This window comes from Spermophilus citellus (assembly GCF_964194105.1).
Source record: "Spermophilus citellus genome assembly, chromosome: 1".
Classification (NCBI taxonomy): Eukaryota; Metazoa; Chordata; class Mammalia; order Rodentia; family Sciuridae; genus Spermophilus; species Spermophilus citellus.
Window position 1 is genome coordinate 32,680,826 of NC_138182.1, and position 20,219 is coordinate 32,701,044.

Consider the following 20,219-nt stretch of genomic DNA (forward strand, 5'->3'; position numbering starts at 1 on the left):
TGTTAGGCTGTCAACATGACACTTGTAGTGTTACTAGCTTTTTAAAGTATAGTGAAATTGGAAATAGAAAAAGAGGGAGCTCTTCCAAATTCATTCTATGAGGCCAACATCACCCTGATTCCGAAACCAGACAAAGACACCTCAAAGAAAGAAAACTACAGACCAATATCTCTAATGAACCTAGATGCAAAAATCCTCAATAAAATTCTGGCGAATCGAATACAAAAACACATCAAAAAAATTGTGCACCATGATCAAGTAGGATTCATCCCTGGGATGCAAGGATGGTTCAATATACAGAAATCAATAAATGTTATTCACCACATCAATAGACTTAAAGATAAGAACCATATGATCATCTCGATAGATGCAGAAAAAGCATTCGACAAAGAACAGCATCCCTTTATGTTCAAAACATTAGAAAAACTAGGGATAACAGGAACTTACCTTGACATTGTAAAAGCTATCTATGGTAAGCCTCAGGCTAGCCTCATTCTGAATGGAGAAAAGTTGAAGGCATTCCCTCTAAAATCTGGAACAAGACAGGGATGCCCTCTATCACCACTTCTATTCAATATAGTTCTCGAAACACTGGCCAGAGCAATTAGATAGACAAAAGAAATTAAAGGCATAAAAATAGGAAAAGAAGAACTTAAATTATCACTATTTGCGGACGACATGATCCTATACCTAGAAGACCCAAAAGGGTCTACAAAGAAACTACTAGAACTAATAAATGAATTCAGCAAAGTGGCAGGATATAAAATCAACACGCATAAATCAAAGGCATTTCTGCATATCAGTGACAAAACTTCTGAAACGGAAATGAGGAAAAACACTCCATTCACAATATCCTCAATAAAAAATAAAATACTTGGGAATCAACCTAACAAAAGAGGTGAAAGATTTATACAATGAAAACTACAGAACCCTAAAGAGAGAAGTAGAAGAAGATCTTAGAAGATGGAAAAATATACCCTGTTCATGGATAGGCAGAACTAACATTATAAAATGGCGAGATTACCAAAAGTTCTCTATAGGTTTAATGCAATGCCAATCAAAATCCCAATGGCATTTCTTGTAGAAATAGATAAAGCAATCATGAAATTCATATGGAAAAACAAAAGACCCAGAATAGCAAAAGCAATTCTAAGCAGGAAGTGTGAATCAGGCGGTATAGCAATACCAGATTTCAAACTATACGACAGAGCAATAGTGACAAAAACAGCATGGTACTGGTACCAAAACAGGCGGGTGGACCAATGGTATAGAATAGAGGACACAGAGACTAATCCACAAAGTTACAACTATCTTATATTTGATAAAGGGACTAAAAGCATGCAATGGAGGAAGGATAGCATCTTCAACAAATGGTGTTGGGAAAACTGGAAATCCATATGCAACAAAATGAAACTGAATCCCTTTCTCTCGCCATGCACAAAAGTTAACTCAAAATGGATCAAGGAGCTTGATATCAAATCAGAGACTCTGCATCTGATAGAAGAAAAAGTTGGCTCCGATCTACATATTGTGGGGTCGGGCTCCAAATTCCTTAATAGGACACCCATAGCACAAGAGTTAATAACAAGAATCAACAAATGGGACTTACTTAAACTAAAAAGTTTTTTCTCAGCAAGAGAAACAATAAGAGAGGTAAATAGGGAGCCTACATCCTGGGAACAAATTTTTACTCCTCACACTTCAGATAGAGCCCTAATATCCAGAGTATACAAAGAACTAAAAAAATTAAACAATAAGATAACAAATAACCCAATCAACAAATGGGCCAAGGACCTGAACAGAGACTTCTCAGAGGAGGATATACAATCAATCAACAAGTACATGAAAAAATGCTCACCATCTCTAGCAGTCAGAGAAATGCAAATCAAAACCACCCTAAGATACCATCTCACTCCAGTAAGATTGGCAGCCACTATGAAGTCAAACAACAACAAGTGCTGGCGAGGATGCGGGGAAAAGGGTACACTTGTTCATTGCTAGTGGGACTGCAAATTGGTGCGGCCAATTTGGAAAGCATTATGGAGATTCCTGGGAAAGCTGGGAATGGAACCACCATTTGACCCAGCGATTGCCCTTCTCGGACTATTCCCGGAAGAACTTAAAAGAGCACACTACAGGGATACTGCCACACTGATGTTCATAGCAGCACAATTCACAATAGCTAGACTGTGGAACCAACCCAGATGCCCTTCAATAGATGAATGGATAAAAAAATGTGGCATTTATACACCATGGAGTATTGCGCAGCACTAAAAAATGACAAAATCATGGCATTTGCAGGGAAATGGATGGCACTAGAGTAGATTATGCTTAGTGAAGCTAGCCAATCCCTAAAAATCAAATACCAAATGTCTTCTTTGATATAATGAGAGCAACTATGAACAGAGCAGGGAAGAAGAGCAGGAAGAAAAGATTAACATTAAACAGAGACACGAGGTGGGAGGTAAAGGGAGAGAAAAGGGAAATTGCATGGAAATGGAGGGAGACCCTCATTGCTATACAAAATTACATATAAGAGGTTGTGAGGGGAATGGGAAAATAAACAAGGAGAGAAATGAATTACAGTAGATGGGGTAGAGAGAGAAGATGTGAGGGAAGGGGAGGGGGGATAGTAGAGGATAGGAAAGGTATCAGAATACAACAGTTACTAATAGGGAATTATGTAAAATTGTGGATGTGTAACCAACATGATTCTGCAATCTGCATTTGGGGTAAAAATTGGGAGTTCATAACCCACTTCAATTTAATGTATGAAATATGATATGTCAAGAGCTTTGTAATGTTGTGAACAACCAATAAGAAAATATTCAAAAAAAGTATAGTGAAATTATTACTTATTAAATATTCCATAGTTTGAAATGTGTAGATGATTAATCCACATGTAACTAAACATTTGCTAAATGGAATGACTAATTGTTGCCTTCTATATTCCGGAGTCATTCCATGGACTTCAAGTTCAGGTGCAGGTCATTTGGGCTTCTATATGAAACATCCTATTCTAGGCTATGATATTATTACAAATCTATAGCATAGGTTATCACAAATGAAATGCAAAGGTGAGCATGGTTATTAATTTTAAATAAAATTTAATGAAGTTTAATCTATCATTTAAAATGTAGATTTGACAGGTCTTGATAGTGGTATGCACTTTGCACTACTATCAAAATCAAGGTACAGAACATTTCTATCACTCCAAAAAGATTATTTGTGTCTATCCCTCCCTCCACTTCTGACCATGAGCAGCCACAGATCTACTTTCAGTTGCTGTAGGTTAGCTTGCATTTTCTAAAATTTTATGTAATTACAGTCATACAATATACATTCCTTTTTCATTCAACCTAGTGATTTTGAATTTCATTTATGTTATTACATTTAACAAGAGTTCATTTCTTTTTGTTGTTGAGTAGCATTTCTTCACATGGATATACCTTATCTTGTTCATCTATGGATATGCCTTATCTTGGATATCTTTATCATGGATATGCCTTATCTTGTTCATTACTTATGGATGGATATTTGACATTTTTGTCCCCCACCTTTCTTCTTCCTATCATGAATATTCTTGAACCTTCAATGGACATCCAGTCTTTGAATGGACATTTCATTTCTCTTGGGTAAATATCCTAAAATGAGTCATAAGTTAATTTTTTTAACATTTTAGAAAAGTTTAAATGACTTTGTATTACTACCCAAAGTGTATGGAGGTTCCAGTTGTTCCACTTTCTCATCAGTATTTGATTGTCAGTCTTTTAAATTTTAGCTAGTGGGCATGAGAGTTATCTAGTGTGATTTTACTTTACATTCTCCAATAACCAAGGACACTGACAATCTTTTTGTTTGCTTTTCACACATTTATATATCTTCTTTTGCAAAGTGTCTGTGTTCAGCTCTTTGCACATTTTAATAATTGAATTGCCTTCGTTTTAGAGTTCTTTATATATTCTGGATGCAAGTCCTGAAAACATAAATATATTTTATTTTTATATGTTCTATGAATTCGTATAAAACACATAATATAATATATAATATAATATCTGTTGCTCTCTTTATATACATATATATGTATATGTGTGTGTATCCTTTCCTACTATATATATAGTAGGATATATATAAAATTTTATATATATATATATAAAATTATATATATATATATATATCTATATATATATATATATATAAAATTATATATATATATATATATCTATATATATATATATATATATATCCTTTCCTACTCTGTGGTTTATTCTTTTATTCCTAATGGTATCTATTGAGGATCATGACATTAATTTGTGTAAAGTCTAATTTAATTTTTTCTTTGCTAGTTCATGCTTTCTATATTCTAATTAAGAAATCTTTGCCTACTCCAATATCATGAAAGTTTTCTCTTTTGCTTTCTTCTAAAAGTTTTATAGTTTTAATCTTTTATATTTAGGTCTATGATTCATTTTGATTTAATTTTCATGTATTCTATGAGATGTATTAACTTTCTGTGGCTGCATAACAAATTACTCCAAAATTTGTCAGTTAATGCAACAAATATTCATTATCTCACACAGTTGCTAAAAGTCAGGGGTCTGAGAGTGACTCATCTGGGCAGCCTGACCAAAGCTGGAGGATCTTTGCAAGATGGCTCACTCACATGGCTGTTGGCAGAGGCCTCAGTTTCTCAACATACAGGAGTTTCTACAAGGATGTCTGAGTGTCCTCACAATTTTTCTGCTGGCTTCACCAGAACAGATAATCTAAGCAAGGACTAACGAGGAGGAAGCCAAGTTGTCTTTTATAACAGTGTTCAAAGCTACTCATCATCATTTCTGCCTTACTCTGTTCACTAGAAGTGGGTGTCTAAGTCCAACTGCACTCAAGGTGAGAGAAATCCACTTGTTCTTTTTTTAAGGGAAAAGTATCAAAAGAGTTTAGGGACATATTTTGAACCACCATAGAAGATCAAGTTCAAAGTTTATTGCTTTCCTACAGAATATCCAGTTGCTCTATTATCATTTGTTAAGATGAGGTTGGCATTATTAGTTCTACTTTCTTTTACAGATGAATATCATTAATTGTTATATTTCAAAAGCAAATTGAATTTTTAAAAATTCAAGCCAATAGCAAAAGGTTACTAAAAATATACAAATGAAAAATTCAGATGATGGTATTAATTTCTAACAATATACTTTCTGTCAGTTTGCATTTTTAATTTTCAATTGAAATAGTTAATAAAATCTTGGAACATTAATGTTGGATGAAATCTAAGATATTAAGTAATTTATCTCAGTTGTTTTATGAATGTAGAAGCAGAAGTGCTGGGAGATTAAATGAATGGCTCAGGACATAATGTAATATAGAGGCAGATCTAAGAATATTAGCTATTTTGTCTCCTGTTCTAATAAACTTTCTGATAGAGCAAAGGTTTAAAACCTCTTGACATGAAAAAATATGACATTGGTCTCTGAAGCAATCTTATCAAAGTCCACAAGGGGCCTTTTAAATCTCTCCTTATTAATTACATGTGTATGAGGACTGGTCTCATTCCTTCCATTTTTCCCTTATTCCTTTCTTTCTGTTTCCTCATCCATCTATGGATCCATTTTCTCGCTCATTGTTTAATTATGTGAAAATGTGCTGAAAGTCTTCTATGGAGCAAACATTGGTATAAATGCTCAAGGTGCAAATATTAAAAGAATAATTTCATTGTCATCAAACAACAGAGTCTGGTTTCTTCTGTAAGCAGGAAAATATTTCTCTCTATGAGATAAACTTTTGGGTTCAAGGTCATTTGCCTATCAGGTCCTCACCTAGAAAACAATGCCTCTGAGAAAATCAGATTTCCTAGAATCACAGGGATTGCAAATGCTTTTCAATACTCCATATGAATGAGCAATAGAAAGGTCAAGGCCTTCTCTCAGGTAGCTTTTCTCCCAGCTTTTACTATCATCAATATTCCTAAAGAAATCTGAAAGAAAGTGCTAGGACTTTGCAGTATTAGTCACAGGATGTTTTGCTGTTAGCTTCCTTAATTTGGCTTAATATTGGATGAATTCAGTGCTTGAAAATGTTTGATATTTTAGTGGTCAATTAATGACTCATTTTGAAATTGGAATGAAGGTAGGGTACAAACATATGATTTACTACTGTTTATGATTTAAGTCTGATTTTCCAGAGTTGTACATTATGAAGCTTCACTCCATGTATTTTAGGATTCTTCCCATCATAGTAGCATGGATGGAAGAAAGCTTGGAGTATACCCTGTGGCAGTAGTTTCCTTCCCCATCTCTCCACCCAGGCTGTTCCTCACAATTATTGCTGCCACTAGTTGTTCTGTACACTGGATAGGCATCCACCAGGGGAACCCTCACAGAGCAGGTCACATGATATTTCCTTCTTTTTCTTATAAAGTGAATAAAGACTTCTAGGAACTCTCACCTAGGATCTTAGAAAAGAGAGGTCTATTGCTTCAGTTGGTGCAGTCCGGTCAGTGTATAGAGTCTGCTAAACAGGACTGCTGTTTTAATGGTGTAGATACCTCATGGTAAATACCATTGGTGGCTCAATCATGGGCCAGATGCAGAGTCTTAACTCAAGTTCAGCTGTGGATTGAGATAAAAAAAAATAAAGGTCAGTTAGTCCAATTGCTTTTCCGTGGAGCTGAAAGAAAGAGTGGAAAAAAGTTTCAAATCTGATCTCTCTGAACTTATAGCTGTTTTGTTAGGGGGTACAGGTCTCATTCCAGAAGAAGCAGATTTTCCTCAGAGAAGAGTTGGTGACATCCCCTGTTGATCTATTGATGGACATGAGATCTAAGGAATCACTCTGTGTTATAAACACTGAGACAGTTTCTGGCTGATGAAAGAGGGAAAGGAATTTGTCAAATGGATGCTGTGTGCTCACAGAACCATTGACAGAACCAGGTTTGAGGCTCTGCAGCCATCATGAGAGCCACAATCACACTCCAGAAATCAACTACCACAAAATACCTGAGGTATTGATGAAAAGAGAATATTGATCTCACAGTTCTGGAGATTCAAGTGCTTGGCACCTGCATGGGCTTTTTACTGGCTAAGGCCCTCCTGGCTGCAGTTAAAACATGGCAGATAGCAATGTTGGGTTGGAGTGATAGGGTAATTACCTCTCCAACCAGGACCCCAAGAAAGAGAATGGGCATGGCCAGACTTGCTCTTTTCCTATCAATCCTCCGGTAAGAACTCCGGGGAATGCATGAGAGCTACCTTTCCAGAGCATGCCCCCAGGGATCTAAGGACTACCTACCAGGCCTCATCTCCTGAAGTTTACATCACCCTGGGGACTAATTTTTAGCATATAGGTCTTTGGGGATGTTCAACACCCAAACCTTAGCACTGGGAAAGTGAGGATGTGTTATTTTCAGCCTCTATGTGGGAGGTAAGCCCTGATTCTCTCTAAAACCTCAGGGGTGGGACCTAGTAAAAATAGAAAGAAAGTGGGGGCCTCCCTAAACATAGGAACAGGGTTCAGAGACTGGGAAACTCCCTTAAGGAAAAACAAAGCATCAAACTGAAAATTCTAGTTTCTGATGAGGGATAGAAGTAGGGGTGAAGTCTAAGTAAATCTGATGCTTGGGTGATTATTTGGGAGAAAATTCCAGCTCCAAAAAAGGTCCTGGAAAGGACAGAATTTAGAGTTCAATGTTTCTCAGCTTTGGCTTAAATTAGGATCACCTAGGGAACTTTCAAAGCATGCTGCTGTGGGAGCTCTCCCCCAGACCAATTAAGCCAAAATTACTGGGCGTGCATTGTGTTTTTAAAGCTCCTCCCTGGTGATTCTAATGTGTGGCTAGGACTGAGAACCACACAATCACATCCAAGGCACCTGTAGAAAGCAAGCAAGTCGGCTCTAGAACGCATACTGGCAGGTGCTAGGAGGTGGCATCTATTACAGCCACTTTCACATGTTTGGCAATTTTGTGATCCAGCACTGCTGAGTAACAGCAGGAATCATCTTGTAACTCATTGGCATTTTTAAAGGCCTAACATGATGCACACATATGAGGCTTTTTAAAGCCAGAAAACATTTCTGCATGATGAATAAAAAGCTCTCTTGTTCAGGTGGTAGGAAAGGGAGAGAATAGGGTGCTTGTGTCAGCCAAATCCAAGGGCTACAAAGGGCTTGGAAACCAGAGCCAGAGCCCACCCGCCAAACTCTCACTCATTTGCCCAAGGATGATTAATTCTACTCAAATGAGCTGAGTGGAGGGAGTATGAGCAAGGCCACCGTTTGGGCCTTAGATGCCCCAGTGTGCACAGCTTGGCAAGCCTCTTCAAGGAAATGGGAGCCTGTTCAGGACTCCCAGGCAGGAGCCATCTCCAGGCTGGCTGCTTTTGTGAATCACACAGACTCCCAACCCACTGCAGTCCTTGGCTTACCTAGAAAAATTCAGAACACCAAATACTTCCCGATTTATTGGAGAATACTGTCTTATGCAGCTGCTATAACAAAATATCAACTAAGTGACAGTAATTTCTCATATTTCTAGATGTCGGAGAGTCCAAGATCAAGGCACAAGTAAAACTAAAGCCTGGTGAGGGCCCCCTTGCTGGATCATAGACCCTACCTTCTCCCTGTGTCTTCAAATGGACCTCTTTTATAAGGGCACTAATCCCGTTCATGAAGGATCTGCCTTCATGATCCAATCACCTCCTAAAAGGCCCTCACTTCTTAATATCATCACTTTGGGGGTTATGAATATGAGCGGGACACAATCAGAACCATAGCAAATACTAGCTGGGAAGAAGGAGATTTGGAATCAAAGTGAATTTCCACAATGCTAAATTTACTCCTTACATTTTAGACTGGATTGGGAGATGAAGGAAAGTAATTAAGCAAAGAATGTGTATCAAGAAGCCAAGCATTTAATGAAAAATCCAGTGGCAGCAAGTAGCAATATTAGCTTTCCAAGGTTAGCAACCCAGAGAACACGTTTGGAGCAAGACTGGAGAGACAGTGAGCACAGAGAGTACCCACAACCCGCCCTTGCCGGCCAGCTCCCTCATCAGTCTCTATTTACTGGTTATGAGTGTGATGGATGAAGCCACTGCCAACAAAGCGCTGTCTCTGCCCTTTGCCTGCCCTGTTACAATGGTTTCATGTAACCTTGAAGGGTAGACTCTAAAGGACACCCGGCTGATCGATGCTCCTCATTCAACTTCCTGCCGCCACTGGTCTGTGAAGCTACCCCCCTGCTCCCGTGTGGATGCCTGCTGACCTCCTCTTTTGAAATGTGAGAAAGTGGAGCTGGAATTAATAATGACAACACGGGCCTTTCAAGTGTTTGTTTATGTTCTGGGAACAAATTATTGGCTGTAAGAGCAATTTGGGGGAAAAAAAAAAAGGAAAAAGACCATTAAGAGGATTCATGGAAATGCATAGTAGTGATAAGACAGCTTTAGCACAGGGTGCTGACAATTGCTGGCCCTTTTTGACCACCTCTAACTTGACAGAAATAATTTCACAAATTGGAGGAGGGGAAGTGGATCTTCAAAAATGGGAGACTGTCTTGGATTTTTATAATGATAAAGTTTGTGCTTGGCACATAATTTAATAAATATTCATTGATTGCTTACTATGCCGTGTTGTAGCTACTAGGGTAGATACTTCAAAATTCCCTGCCCCTGACCACAATTTTTGCAGAATTGATATTTAAAGGATAAGAGAGAGAGAGAGAGAGAGAGAGAGAGAGAGAGAGAGAGGGGTGGTGGGGGGGGAGGGGCAGTTTGGACCCTTCTCAGTACATCAGAGGACTGTCAATTCATTTGCATTAGAATCATTTAGCATTTTACCACTCATAGTCCCCAGACAAGCACCAGTCTATATAGAACCTGTGATTCTATTAGAATACAGACATTTTACCACTACCTATAGCCACGGCAGCAGAATATGTATTTTAATAAAATGATCCATATGCACAGTAAATTTTGAGACATATCACCCAGGGAGCTTGAAAAAAAATGAAAATTATTTGAGTCTCAATTTTTGGTTCATTACCACTGAGATAAGATGCTGGAGCCTGCATTTTTAATAAGCATCCCATTCTGAAGCAGATGGCTATTTAAAAACAAAACAAAACAACAACAACAAAACCTTGTGTTCAGACCTTCCCCGACTATCCAAACCATTTGCATCAGGATCTTAGGGAGTGAAACATGTGCATCACTATTTTTTAAAACCCCTTGGGTGATGCATATGTATAATTAAAACCACTTGATTAGAAGGTATTAGCAGGGAAGTGGCATGATCTTCATTTTGATAGAGCTCTTTGCTTTTTCAAATCTTTCACATCTATTATCTCAACATTCCTCAATGTTTTGCATAGAAACGATTGCATTATCCAAGGCTGCAACATCTTGTCAAGAATATGTTAGTTATAAAGGCAATTATTTTAAAAAGGAATCTGACATCCCAACATCATCCACAATGATTTTAATTCTAAGTAGAGATATAGGATAGTTCTCAGAAAAGCTGGGAAATATTTTTGGAACATATATGTTGGGCCATTTGTCTTCTATGCTTTCCAATTGGGGTGGCACGCATAGAATTCAGCCAGCCTCTGGTACCAATCCCTTTTCTGCCAAGATGTGATATGGAATGTGATTCACTCTGTTTTGACTTTAGTTCATTCATCTTGAAAATGGTAATAGCAAAACTTTACCAATTTGTGTAGTTGCAAGAATAAAATAGTACACAAGAATATTATTAAATGTACTAGTCCCATAAAAGCAAGAATTCTAAATATTATTGTACAAAGCAAGCAAAACTTAAAAATGCAATGCAAAAGTCTTAATTCTGATTCTTGATATTAAGAATTAAAACACAAATGCATATAAAGTGAGGTACTATGCCAAACTCTTTACTTTCCAAATTTTATTTTTATTTGTGCATTATAATTATAAATTATAGTGTGATTTATCATGCCAAATTTATACATTCAATGACATAATTTGATCAATTATGTCCCACACTACCTCTCTTCCTCTTTTCTTCCCTTCCCTAATCTTCTTGCTGCACTCAAATTCTCCCATTATTATATTATTTTAATTAGTGCATTATAATTATATATAAAAGCAGGATTCATTGTGGTATAATCATCCATGGACATAGGATAAGTTTGTAAATTTCATTCCCCAGTACTTCTGCATGCCCTCCCCTCCCCCATTGATCACCTTCTACTCTAAGTCACCCTCTGTTTTGGGGAGATCCCCCACTTATATCCTCCCCACTCTAGCTTTCACATATGAGAGAAAACATTCCACCCTTGCCTTTCTTAGTTTGACTTGCTTCATTTAGCACAATGTTCTCTTGTTCCATCCATTTGTCAGCAAAAGACATGAATGAAATTATGAAATTTTTTATAACTGATTAAAATTCCATTGTATGTTTGTATACAATGAGAAATATGAAAAATTGTGCTCTATATGTATAATATAAATTGTAATGCATTCTGCTGTCACGTATAACATATTAAAATTTAAAAAATTCCATTATATATATATATATATATATATATATATATATATATATATATATGCCACATTTTCTTTATCCATTTATCTGTTGATGGATCCCTAGACTGGTTTCATAACTTGGCTATTGTGAATTGTGCTACTATAAACATGGGTATGCCTGTTCACTATAATGTGTTGATATTAGTTTTGGGGGATAAATACCAAGAAGTAGCTGGATCATAGAGTGGTTCCATTTCTAGTCTTTTGAGGAATCTCAATACTGCTTTTCACAGTGGTTGAACCAACTTTCAATCCCACCAACAAACTATGTGGGTACCTTTTCCCCCATATCCTCCATTTATTTTATTTTATTTGTATTTTTAATAATTGCCATTCTGACTTATGTGAGATGGAATCTCAGTGTAGTTTTGATTTGCATTTTCCTAATTGCAAATGATTTTAAACATGTTTTCATGTTTTTGTTGACCATTTGTTTTTCTTCTTTTAAGAAATGTCTGTTTAGATCATTTGACTATTGACTGTTAAGTTTTTAAAAAATGTATTCTGGAAATTAATCTCATATCAGAGTAGCTGGCAAAGATTTTCTCCCATCTGTAGGCTCTTTCTTCATGTTCTTAATTGTTTCCTTTGCTTGTAGAAGTTTTTAATTTGATGCCATCCTACTTACTGATTTTTGATTTTATTTCTTGAGCTTTAGGAGTCTTAATAAGAATGTTGGTGCCTGCGCCAATATGTTGGAGTGTTAAGCCCATGTTTTCTCCTAGAAATTGCATAGTTTCTGGTCTAATTCCCAGGTCTACTTTGAACTGATTTTTGTGCATGGTGAGAGATAGTTTTAGAGATCTAGTTTCTGCATATGAATATCCAGTGTTCCCTGCACCAATTGTAAAAGAAACCCTTTTCTCCAATACATATTTTTGGCACCTTTGTCAAGTATCAGCTGACTTTATCTATTGGGTTTGTCTCTGTCTTCTATTTTATTGGTTGCCACGTCTATTTTGATGCCAATAGAATGCTATTGTTCTGTGGTATAATTAGAGATCAGGTGTTGGGATGTATCTAAGTATTTATCTAAGTATGGCTCCAGCATTGCTCAGTATGACTTTGGTTATTCCATGAACTTCTTATGATGACTGGATAAGATAGTCCTTTTCATCATTTCAACCTTAACTGAGAATGTAATTAACTTATCAATACTCACACAGCTAGGAAGTAGTGGAATGAGGATTTGAATCTAATTCCAGTTGGGTCAAAATCCAATGTGTTCAAGCAATTTGCTCCATGGTCTCCTTGGGGTTTCATTTGAATATATGAAGCCTTTTGTTGGGGATGTGTAAACATCAAAATATGATCCATCACTTGAAATAAGTCCTGAGGGGTTGTTCTATATAACATTGGCTGAAAAAAAAAGCTTAGCCCGTAAACTCTACACTCAAAGGCCTGCAGAGCAGTTCTAACCATGGAAATCCTGGCCAGGACCCGAGACCCACAAATCTTCAGAGACAAGCAGATAAGCTGGGAAGATGCCCATTACTTTGCATTCTGACTGATCATAAGTAATCTAAAAGCAACAACTAGGCTATTTAATTCTTCTGAGTTCATTTACTTACTGGCTTGCCCTGAATGTCTGCAGAGACATTTGAGTGTCAAGGAATGAAGGATTCATTAGCAACCAGAACTGTGTCCCCAAAGCAGGCAGCCAATCAGACACAGATCTGCAAAGGCAAGGAGGGACGATCTTGCCCACTTCCAAAGAGCATGCAGAACCTCTGGCAGACAGCAGGCCTTGGGAGAAAAGTGGGATTCCAGGGACTCCTGGGAAATAGGTGGGAGCAGTCAACCCAACAAATAGCATTAAAACCCCCACGTGTGGGGAAATGGGTTATTCATTCTGCACATTCCTTCTTTAGACTGCTGCCCAGAGAGGTGCTCTGGCTGGTCATTTTCTACCTTTGGGAGCATCAGAGCAGAATAGAGAAGTGTACTCATGGTTAGGGGTGGGGTCAGTAATAGTTGGGGCACTTGGGCTTCACAGGAATATTATACATATTCTCCTTGTGGCTACCCTGGGAAATAAGTAGGATAGCTGCTACTTCAATGTAATTAACCTATTAGCAAATCTCTGCTTTCCAGCTGAGCACATACTACTAGGTAGTACGGTGGCTTGAAAAATCTAATGTGCATCAATCATCTGGACAGCTGAAGACATGTCTGGGGCACACCCCTGTGGCCTTGAACACAGCAGGTCTGGGCTGGGCCTGATCATTTGCATTCCTGTCAAGTTCCTAGCTACTGCTGATACTGCAGATCTGGGGTTTACACCTTGAAAATCACTGGTGAGTAGCTATTGCATTGCCCTGCCCTGATCCCTCTGGAGACTGAAGGACTTACTTCTCCCAAAGTATGGGTATGGTATGGTCATAGTTCTTATCATTCAGGGACTTATCCACAGCTGAAGAGAGCCTCCTTACCTGAGTTCATGCCCTCTCCCTACAGAATTTGCATTTAATTATTCTGGAATAAAGAGACGTAAAGGGGCCTCTCACACCAGGATGAAGACTCAGGCCATCCCCGTGTCAGAGACCCTGTGGGGTTGACTAAAGCCCTTATCATGATGGCACTGCAGCTCAGCGCCTCCCTCAGTTCATACTTCTGGCTACATAGGAGCTCTCATATGACCACCATCAGGAAAGGACAGAAAGCTGACCCTCCATTCATGAATAACTTTGCTATCTGTGATGAATAGAAGCAAGACAACAATAAAGCATGATTGTAGGATTCAAATTCATAGACGGCCTTGAAATACAGTGGTGGGGGAAAATCTCCAGATAGGCAGATTCCCTGGGGCAGCACAAGTCACAGAGCTAAACCCTGGGCTAGTCAATGGGTCGGTGTGACAGACAGTGCTTCTATGGGAGACTCTGCAGAGCTATATAGCAAAAGAGGGAGATGCGTCATTTCACAGCAGGAGAGTAGATTATTGGTTGGCTATAAAGATTGAATAGAGTATGGGAAACAGATGGGCTGGGCAGACTCTCAGTGGTAGAGGGTATTAAAGGGGCACAGGAAAAGGGCATCTACCTATTTCCGGAGTGAGAAGCAGAATAGGAAAATTTCTGCAAGGAAGTTGTGACTGAGAGAAAACAACAGAATAACTCTAGGCAAATTAAGGCAGAGGGTGGGCATCTGGGGACTGTTAGCAGATGAGGTTAGCAAAAGGGAAATGTGGCTAGGTGGTGGTGGATATTGAAGGCTTCAGTTTTTTTAAATTTTATTTTTAGGTGATTGATTTGTGTGAGAATTTAAACCTTACCTCTCCCAAGGCTAAAACTGAATTGTCAACACCAATAAAGGAATAACTACTCTGTCGATTTTTTTTTAAATTCATTAGAGGACAAGGGAAAGTTTTTGAGGGGCACTGAATAAAGTTCACAACCAGATATAAGTTTAAAGATGGTAATTATGACAACAGAGTGGATATGGTTTGGATGAATTTGTGAGTCCTGGCAAGAGTGAGGAACAGAAGATATTAGGGCTGGGTCTGAATTGCAGCTCTGCCACCAAGGTTGTGAGGCATTGGATAGGTTACTTAACTTGGTAAAGCCTGGGTTTCTGTGTCTGTAAAATGAGTATTATGACAACAGATACTTCTAGAGTTTTTGTGAAGACTAAATCAGCAAATGTGTAGGAGATTAATTTAGTGTCTAGAACTAGCAGTACTCAGATAGGAACTGGAAGTATTTGAAAGGTCTCAACTAGAGCAAAAGTAGAAGGGCTTGGGAGAGAACTGTCAACTGATACAAAGGTCTGGGAAATATTGAAAAAGAAAGCTAATGGATTGTCCAGAGGATGAGCACGTAGGGTGTGGTTGGTTTGGGCCTATTGCCTGGCTCTGCTCTTAGGATCATCCATCCATCCATCCATCCATCCAACCATACGTACATATATACATACATCCCTTGATTTAGTGTTTTTTTCTGAGCACTTCTTCTGTGCCAGGCACTGTTCCATGTGGTGGGATCTTGCTGACATGTACCTGAACATAGGTGCTCGGTAGTCCCTCTACCAGTGATGGTGGTGTAAATTCAAACCTGGATGTCGCTCTAGGGTGAAGGGATGAATTCAGTAATGTCTTCATTTCCCTCATGTGGCAGCTTTACGTCTTTGTGACAGTTCATAGAGAAAAGTTAATATATTTCTCCCTCTTTTAAAAATTGCCTGTGAAGGTGGAGGGTTGTAACTATCTGAAGATATAAAGGTGCACTTTGGGATTCAAAGCCTTTCAGCTACTTGTACTGAGAGGCTCTTCGAATCTGAGAAGCAAGCTTAGAAGCAATTGTAAGTAAGTGACCTACCGTTGATGCATATGCATTTGCAGGGTTCACTCAATTTACAGTCCTCATTGTTTGCTCTGTGTAATTTACAGTAGTTTTTTGCTTTCTGTACATGCTGTGCATTGTTGTATCTTGATTGCTCAGACTTACAGACTATAAATGGGCTGAAATTATCTACAGCAAAACCTTTCTCATGCTAGTGTGTTTCTTCTTGCACACCTGCATGTTTGGTTCTGAAATCTTTCTTCAGGAGCCTGATATGGCTTTCTCTGATATGGCATAAGTATGGGTTGTTTTAGCTGCACTACAGGAACCCATAATATTAAATTTAATTGCGCTAAAACCTTCAATTACCATGTTACTTACCTGTGACAATATATTATTGTTTCAACAATTCTGAACCAGAAAGCTGGATGGAAATAATATAAAGCAGATTATGTCAACCCACTGGTCCTGCTTTTCTTACCTATATAGAGGAGGCTTGGGAGACTAGGAACATACAGGAACTCCTTTTGACTCTTTATATACCATTTTCTCTGCCTGTGTAGTTCTCCAAGCTTTTGGAATCCTGCTTTCCTTTAAAGCACAATTCAAGTCCTGTTATCTTCGTGGAGATCACTGTGTTTCAATCTCTTCCTGTAATGGTCCCATCTGTTAGATTATTCCCATGCTGGGGAAGGTAAGGTACAGAGGAGGGTGGGAGGCCAGAGTCAAACAAATGAAGACAACCAAATGTAAATAGGCATTGGTTATTTATTCAGATCTTACTATAGCTGGAAGTCAGCCACCACCATTTTCTGTGGGTTGGCAGAGACTCAAGGGTAGCAGAGAAGTGGAGAAATTTGATTGTGGAGATAAGGAAGGCTCAGGTGTGTCCTGATGGAGTCTGTTTTCATTGGGAAGCTATAGGCAGGCCCACCAGAAAAGGGGCATTTATGGGATGGTTAAAAGTGCATATTGGGATTTCTTTGGTTGGTCCTAAGTTGGAATCAGGGACAAAAGTTAGTGAAATTGTTAGTTATTAATCAAGTCCTAGTCTTTTGGAGCCAATTAGTACAGGTGCTATTGTTTGGCTTTCTGGTTTCATTGTGAAAGATAATAAATAGTCTGATTTTCTACAAATCCGATTCACAGATAGCAGGCTGGCTTTCAAAGCTGGAGACAATATATAATGGATTGGTTTCTTACACAGGTTGCTGAAGATTGTGGGTCAAAGTTCCATTTTAGTATATGGTCTTGCCATTGTCTATTTGTATATCCAATCATTCACCAGTCAGAAACTCCTACAATGGCCCAAGTTAGAGTGGCTGAGGTCAGAAGGAGTTTATATGTTTTTACATAAGTTAAAAGTAAAAGAGAGATCACTTGCTTTCAATCCCTTACCACTCTGATATATTTCATGGAGGTTTTTTTTTTTTTTTTTTTTTTTTTTTTTTTTTTACTTGTACCAATAGCTGTTTAGGGCTAGGAGATGGTAGACAGATTCACTATTAGGCTTTGCAGAAGGTGCACCTGAAAGCTTAGGTTGTCAAATATTAAATGTGTTTAGTAAGGGTGTTAAGTTTTCTTTGTATCTGGCAATTTTCACTATTCTTGTATTGTCCTCAAAAAATATGTACTCTAGGACTTTAACCCTTTCTAATGATTTTATCATCTTTATATTTTTTTATTTCTCAGGAGTTAAAATTTTAGTTTTCCTACTGGGCATTAATATGTGACATTTTATTTTATTTTATTTTATTTTATTTTATTTGGTACCAGGGATTGAACTCAGGGGCACTCAGCCATGAGCCACATCTCCAGCCCTATTTTGTATGTTATTTAGAGACAGGGTCTCACTGAGTTGCTTAGCACCTCACAATTGCTGAGGCTGGCTTTGAACTCATGATCCTCCTGCCTCAACCTCCCAAGCTGCTAGGATTATAGGTGTGTTCCACCTCACCTGGCTTGTATGACAGTTATTTTTAAATTACTCATTATAGAATCAAATATATTATCAAATGATTAAAATATAGAGCTATTCACTTTAAAGATATAAATGTATTAAGTATTTGTTTTCACATAAAAAAAGGAAGAAGGGATAAAAGGACATGATTTGGTGCCAGTGGGGTGAGGGAGGACTTTAAAGACCAGAACCATGATTAAAACTTTACTGCCACCAGACTGCTTGGATATAAATCTCAGCTCTGCCACTCAACTATTGAATGCAAGGGTAATAATAGTACCTATTCCTTTAGAGATATAAATGTATTTATTATATCTTAACTATTAGTTGTTAAATGTAAATTACATTAGTTATCATATGTAAAGTATATTACGACAGGTCCTGATACTAACTATAGGTTATTACTCTGGGACAAGAGTATGTCATTACCTGATAGTAAATCAAGAGGAAGAACAGGCTATGAAGCCAACTATTCAAGTTTGGACTTCTAGGCAGTGCTCAAGAGCAAGACTGATTTGTCTCTCCATATTGAATACTCCCAACAGTGCCACAGTATCTGCTCTTTCTCCTGTTTTAGTTAAACCATCTCTTAATTATTTTTTTGTATTTTTACTTATTTAAGTTGCTAAAATTAATATAGATAGACAGATAGATAAATAGATAGATAATGTACAATATGCTGTTTCGAAATATGTACACATGGTGTAATAATTAAATTTAGCTAATTAGCCTATAGAGTAACTCATAGACCTATTTTCTTGTGGTAAGAACACCTAAAATCTACTGTTTTACAAGTTTCAAATATACAATATATTATTAACTATACTCAACATGTTATGTAGCTCTCTTAAACTTATTGATCCTTTTTAAATAAAATTTTGAATGCTTTAATCAATGTCTCTCTACTTCTTCTCTTCCCAACTCCTGGTGGCCACCATTTTGCTATATGCTTCTATGAGTTCAACTTCTTCAGATGCCACAGGTAGTGAGATTGTATAGCATTTGTTTTTTTCTGTGCCTGGCTTAATTTTATTTAACATAATGCCCTCCAAGTTCACCCTGTTCTTAAAAATTACAGGATTTCCTTCTTTTTAAGAGCTGAATAGTATTCTGCTGTATATCTATATCAGATGTTCTTTGTGCAGTCATCTACCTATAGTTTTGTTGAGTCCATATCGTGGCTATTGGCTACAGTGAACTTGAGAGTGCAGATATCTCTTCAACATACTGATTTCTATTCCTTTGGGTATTATCCAGTAGTAGAGTTGCTGTATCACATGGTAGTTCTATTTTTTAACTCCATACTGTTTTCCACAATGGCTGTACATATTTACATCTCCTTTAATTTATAATGGTAGCTTTTAGCTCTGTCCCAGGAGTTGGTAATACCATCCCCCAGAAAAATAGCATCGTTATAAGTTAAAAATTTTTAAAAAGATAGACAAGTTTTAGTCATAAAAGTATGTGTTTTTAGTGCTTTACAACTTGCAAATCAATTTCTAATAATAGAGATTTTAAACAAATAAAAATAATAATTTTTGTCCCAGTGCAGTGGTGCAATGGCTCTAATTCAGGGACTTGAGACACTGAGACAGGAGAATCTCAAGTTCAAGGCAAGCCTCAACAAGGCTCTGTCTCAAAATAAAGTATAAAATGGGTTGGGAACATAATTCAGTGGTAGAGGGCCCTGGGGTTCAATCCTCAATACCAAAAAAAAAAAAAAAAGTTTTTTACTGAAAAGGAATGCAGGATATAGACTCAATATTACAAAGTCATTCAACTCCCTTTGATTCTTAGTTTTCAGTTAATTAAAATTCTAGAACTTTAAATTTATACTGGTGTTCTCTACTGTCATTTCTAGTTAGAAATGGCTTTAGTTTTCAAGTATACAATAATGACAATAAATTATTTACTAACCTGGAATCTTAAGACACCTTGTCTAATCTATATTTATTTGTTTTACATGAATCCTATTTTAAAGACTTTCATTGAAGTGAACAGCAAAAAATCTGTGTAAACATGTATTTTCTTAAATTTCTGTCTTCTATCCTTTGATCACTTTATTGCAAGGAAAGCATGAAGTAAAACAAAAACCTAAGGAAAATCTTTTTCCATATTTTTATTGGTGCACTATAGTTGTACATAGTAAAGGGATTTGTTGTTAAATATTCACACATGTACACAATATAACAATGTAATTTGGCCAATATCACTTCCCAGTATTTCTCCTTTTCCTCCCCTCCTCTTTCACTCAGTCCTTTTCTTCCACTCTACTAATCTTCCTTCAATTTTCATGAGATCTGCCCCCTACCTTTCTTTTCTTTTTTCCTCTGTAGCTTTAAAATATGGAAGAAAACTACTACCCTTGACTTTCTGAGTTTAGCTTATTTATTTAACATAATTTTGTCAAATTTCATCCAT